The sequence below is a fragment of the Helianthus annuus genome, chromosome 8, assembly GCF_002127325.2.
Source record: "Helianthus annuus cultivar XRQ/B chromosome 8, HanXRQr2.0-SUNRISE, whole genome shotgun sequence".
Classification (NCBI taxonomy): domain Eukaryota; kingdom Viridiplantae; phylum Streptophyta; class Magnoliopsida; order Asterales; family Asteraceae; genus Helianthus; species Helianthus annuus.
This window is the reverse complement of record NC_035440.2, coordinates 8,506,727-8,512,617: the sequence shown is the minus strand read 5'-3', so window position 1 is coordinate 8,512,617 and position 5,891 is coordinate 8,506,727. Positions and strand designations below refer to the sequence as shown.

The 5,891-nt window shown below is 41.3% G+C and overlaps 1 non-coding gene across 1 annotated transcript; it reads right to left on the bottom strand.

Annotated features, from left to right (window-relative positions):
* Positions 1–5,784: 5,784 nt before the first annotated feature.
* LOC118481537 lies at positions 5,785–5,891 on the bottom strand. The gene has a single exon (XR_004865746.1). It is a non-coding gene; the product is annotated as a small nucleolar RNA R71 (small nucleolar RNA).

Genomic DNA, 5,891 nt, shown 5'->3' with positions numbered 1-5,891 from the left:
TTGGGAGTGTAAGCCACATTTAAAGAGTTTTGCTTGAGGACAAGCAAAAGTTCAAGTGTGGGGGTATTTGATGTGTGTAAAATGCAACATATAAATTACATCAAATGAGGCATAAAATAAAGGAAAATTGGTTTTTAATAAACCAACATTTGTCCCGTTGGTAAATAATAATCTTACCTACGTAATTGGTATACAGTAATCCTACCTATCAACATGTTGGTACTCAATGAACTTACGTTAAATTTTTTTAACTGAAGTTAGTTTTTAAGTTTTATTTATTACACAAACAGTCCCTGTAGTTGTTTTACAGTACACATATGTATATATAAAACTTAATTACATGGCCCTTGACGTTTTTTTGTTTTACGAAATAGTTAAAACTAGTAAATTACAACTACAGGGACTGTTTGTGTAATAAATAAAACTTAAAAACTAACTTCAGTTAAAAATAATTAACGGAAGTTCATTAAGAACCAACATGTTGATAGGTAGGATTGTTGTATACCATTACGTAGGTAAGATTATTATTTACCAACGGGACAAAGGTTGGTTTATTAAAAACCAATTTTCCTAAAATAAACCCTTTTTAAGTACTAATGTTGGAAAAAGAGTGTTTTTGTCTTCCTTTTGTATTTTCAGGATGAAATGAGCTCAGATTCACAAAAGAAGCAAAAAGACAGCTAATTCTAACATAAATACAAGAAAAGGAACAAAAGTAGATTGCCCGAACCCTCAACGGCATCCTCCCAAGCAAAGAAGAGAAAACAGAAGCCTGAACACGCCCCGTGCTCAGCCAGCACGGGGCCGTGCCCAAGAAGCAGCAGAAAAGACAAACCTGTAGAAGCTTCTATTGCCCACCACGGGGCCGTGTCCAGTGAGCACGGGGTCGTGGCGAAAGTACAGCAGGCGCATTAATTGTAATTGCGAATTACAATTAATGAAGAGAGAGAGTGTCAGACGGGCACGGGGGCGTGTCCAGCGGACACGGGGCCGTGCCCAGCCTTCTGTTCAGCCTATAAATAGGAGTGCTTGGTTTCATTCCAACTCATCCCTTGTCACACCACCTCTCTCACACTTCATCCACCACCCACCACCACCATAACACCATCATCCACCACCATCATCCATTGTCCATCGTAGAGTGTGTGAGTCGTCTCGGGATCCAAGATTGATAGTAAGAGTTCTTGACAATCAAGGCCATGTTTGCCTAAGTCTCTTACATCACTTGGTGAAGACAAGTGTTTAGTATAACACTTTTTATTTTTAATCTTTTGCACTTTTTATTTGGTTTTGTATTAATGACTTTAATAACTAGTTGCTTATGTTGAAGGTGATCTTTCCTTATCGTTTGTCCGTGGTGTCTTGGCATTATTTTACTGTCTATATAAAATAAAAGATTTTCACCATTCATATCTCCACGGTCTATATGGAGGTATGTTGGCTACCTGGTCGGGGGTTAAGGGAACGGTTTGGTAAGGGTCTTGCCCTTGTTCAGCGTTTAGAGGTCCTGAAAGGGACCTGGGTCAAATTTAGTAGGATCTCCTTCAATGCCCATAGGTATTGGATGGCGGGGATCCAAACTCTTTGACCCCCTCATAAGTTAACTACTATTAATACTATAACCCGGCTATTTAGGACTGTATCCCTGCTGACTCAGACTACTTAGCCGAGGGTAACGTCACCGCCAAAAGCGGGGCCTACCACAATTTGCATTAATAACTTAATTCATTATCTTCCAATAATCCAACCCTTTAGGATTGTATCCTTGCTGACTCAAACTACTGGGTTGAGGGTAACGTCGCCTTCAAAAGAGGGGCCTACTACAATAACTAAGATAATCTCTTAAACAAGTGCAAAAGTGCGAAAATAATCAAAGGTTATACTAATACACGAGTCGGATCCAAGTGATTCATCTTGTCTATCTGTTTTTACTTTATTTTTATTTTTCAGCATTTAGTTAATTTTTATTTTCTTAGTTTAAAAACCTTTTCTAACTTTTTGATTTGATTAGACGTTGAGGATAAACCGGTACTAAAAGCTCTTGTGTCCTTGGACGACCTCGGTATCTTACCAACACTATACTACGTCCACGATGGGTGCACTTGCCCATATGTGTGTTTAGTGTTAGTGAATATCGTGTTTTATAAATTTAAAACTTGGCTAAAGGTGTAAAAAGGGCTTAATTATACATTAAAAATATATTACACTTCACGCACATCATAAGTTAACCATCAAGAACCGTTACCCTCTGCCTCGAATCGATGACTTATTTGATCAGCTACAAGGTGCTAAGTGTTTCTCGAAGATCGATCTACGTTCAGGCTATCATCAATTGCGCATTCAAGAGGAAGACATCCTCAAAACCGTTTTTCGCACTCGATAGAGTTCGTTGTTATGCCTTTTGGTTTAACCAACGCACCCGCGGTTTTCATGGATCTGATGAATCACGTGTGTAAGCCATTTCTAGACCGTTTCGTCATCGTGTTCATCGACGATGTCTTGATTTATTCCAAGTCGAAATCCAAACACGCGCAACATCTACCTTTGGTTCTCGAGCTACTCCAGGGAAATCAACTCTATGCCAAGTTCTCCAAGTGCGAATTCTGGCTGGAGGAGGTTCAGTTTCTGGGTCACATCGTTAATAGTCAAGGTATTCATGTCGATCTCGCGAAAATTGAAGCAGTTAAGAGCTGGATTACGCCCAAGAACCTGTCTGAAGTTCGTTCTTTTCTCGGACTAGCGGGCTATTATCGACGATTTATTGAAGGATTCTCTAAAATCGTTGTGCCGCTTACCGCCCTTACTCATAAAAACAAGCCTTTTGTTTGGGGAACCGAACAAGAGTCTGCCTTTCAAACCCTCAAGCATATGCTTTGCAATGCTCCTATTCTCACGTTGCCCGACGGAAACAACGATTTCATTATCTATTGTGATGCTTCCAACCTTGGTCTTGGTTGCGTTCTCATGCAACGGGAAAAGGTTATAGCTTACGCATCTCGTCAGCTCAAAATCAACGAGAAGAACTATACAACCCATGATCTCGAGCTAGGCGCAGTTATTTTTGCATTGAAGATTTGGCGACACTACCTGTATGGTACCAAGTATACGATCTTCACCGATCACGGGAGTTTACAATACATCTTTAATCAGAAAGAACTTAACATGCGTCAACGCCGATGGGTAGAACTTCTTAACGATTACGACTGTGAGATTCGTTATTGATGTGTGTAAAATGCAACATATAAAACACATCAATTAAGGCATAAAACTAACCCTTTTTAAGTACTAATGTTGGAAAAAGAGTGTTTTTGTCTTCCTTTTGTATTTTCAGGATGAAATGAGCTCAAAATCACAAAAGAAGCAAAAAGACCACTAATTCTACCATAAATACAAGAAAAGGAACAAAAGTAGACTGCCCGGACCCTCAACGGCACCTCCCAAGGCAAAAAGAAGGAAACAGAGTCTGAACACGCCCCGTGTCCAGCGAACACGGGGGCGTGCCCAGGAAGCAGCAGAAAAGACAAACCAGTAGAAGCTTCCATTGCCCACCACGGGGCCGTGTCCAGCGAGCACGGGGGCGTGGTGAAAGTACAGCAGGCGCATTAATTGTAATTCGCAATTACAATTAATGAAGAGAGAGAGTGTCAGGCGGGCACGGGGCCGTGTCCAGCGGACACGGGGCCGTGTCCAGCCTTCTGTTCAGCCTATAAATAGAGGAGCTTGGCTTCATTCTCTCTCATCCCTTGGCACACCACCTCTCTCACACTTCATCCACCACCCATCACCACCATAACACCATCATCCACCACCATCATCCATTGTCCATCGTAGAGTGTGTGAGTCGTCTCGGGATCCAAGATTGATCGTAAGAGTTCTTGACAATCAAGGCCATGTTTGCCTAAGTCTCTTACATCACTTGGTGAAGACAAGTGTTTAGTATAATACTTTTTATTTTTAATCTTTTGCACTTTTTATTTGGTTTTGTATTAATGACTTTAATAACTAGTTACTTATGTTGAAGGTGATCTTTCCTTATCGTTTGTCCGTGGTGTCTTGGCGTTATTTTACTGTCTATATAAAATAAAAGATTTTCACCATTCATATCTCCACGGTCTATATGGAGGTATGTTGGCTACCTGGTCGGGGGTTAAGGGAACGGTTTGGTAAGGGTCTTGCCCTTGTTCAGCGTTTAGAGGTCCTGCTTGGGACCTGGGTCAAATTTAGTAGGATCTCCTTCAATGCCCATAGGTATTGGATGGCGGGGATCCAAACTCTTTGACCCCCTCATAAGTTAACTACTATTAATACTATAACCCGGCTATTTAGGACTGTATCCCTGCTGACTCAGACTACTTAGCCGAGGGTAACGTCGCCGCCAAAAGCGGGGCCTACCATAATTTGCATTAATAACTTAATTCATTATCTTTCAATAATCCGACCCTTTAGGATTGTATCCTTGCTGACTCAAACTACTGGGTTGAGGGTAACGTCGCCTTCAAAAGAGGGGCCTACTACAATAACTAAGATAATCTCTTAAACAAGTGCAAAAGTGCGAAAATAATCAAAGGTTATACTAATACACGTGTCGGAACCAAGTGATTCATCTTGTCTATCTGTTTTTACTTTATTTTTATTTTCAGCATTTAGTTAGTTTTTATTTTTCTTAGTTTAAAACATTTTTCTAACCTTTTTGATTTGATTAGACGTTGAGGATAAACCGGTATTAAAAGCTCTTGTGTCCTTGGACGACCTAGGTATCTTACCAACACTATACTACGTCCACGATGGGTGCACTTGCCCATATGTGTGTTTGGTGTTAGTAAATATCGTGTTTTATAAATTTAAAACTTGGCTAAAAGTGTAAAAAGGGCTTAAATATATATCTAAAAACATATATACACTAACACGCATCAAGTTTTTGGCGCCGTTGCCGGGGACACAAGGATTTTAAGAAAGTTAGGAATCAACGGCCTAATCATATTTTTATTTTTCTTTAAATTTTTAGGATTTTTTTTAGATTTTTAGCTTCTGCAGAGCTCAGCACGGGGCCGTGCCTGGTCGGACACGGGCCGTGCTCAGTAAAGTTACTGGCAGTTTTTGTTTTTCAAGTTACAGAAGGCTGACCACGGGGCCGTGCCGGTGCAACACGGGGCCGTGTCCAACTTCCAGTAACTGGGATCTGGAAAACAATCACTGTATTTCCGACCACGGGGCCGTGGTGAACCTTCTGACCGACATTCTTTTTTGTTTTTATTGCAGGACTTGGAACCCGACACCATCCTCACGTAGTGTATGAGCTCCAGTTCCAATAAAGACATAAAAGAACCACTAGAAGAACCCGAACGCTTTCTCAGAAAAAGGTTAAAAGCCAAAAACCAAGAGAAGGTTTCGGGTGATCCACCCCCAATGGCAGACCAACGTACCCTTATGGATTATCTACGGCCCACCGTAGGTAATCTAGGCGCCGCTATCAATGCTCCGAATGTCGAAGCCAATAACTTCGAGCTTCGACCGCATTTGATACAAATGCTCCAAAACTCCGCAACCTTCCACGGGCTTGCGGACGAGGATCCCCATCTACATATAACTAATTTCTTAGAAATATGTGATACCTTTCGGATCAATGGGGCATCAAACGACGCCATCCGCCTCCGTATGTTTCCATTCTCACTGAAAGACCGAGCGAAAGCTTGGCTCAACACCCTCCCAGCTGGATCGGTAAACACCTGGGATGAACTAGCCCAAAAATTTCTATATAAGTATTTCCCTCCTTCTAAAACTGCTAAATTAATGGCTGAAATTAATACATACTCACAAGAGGACGGGGAATCCTTATATGAAACTTGGGAAAGGTTCAAGGAGCTATTACGCAAGTGCCCCCATCACGGCCT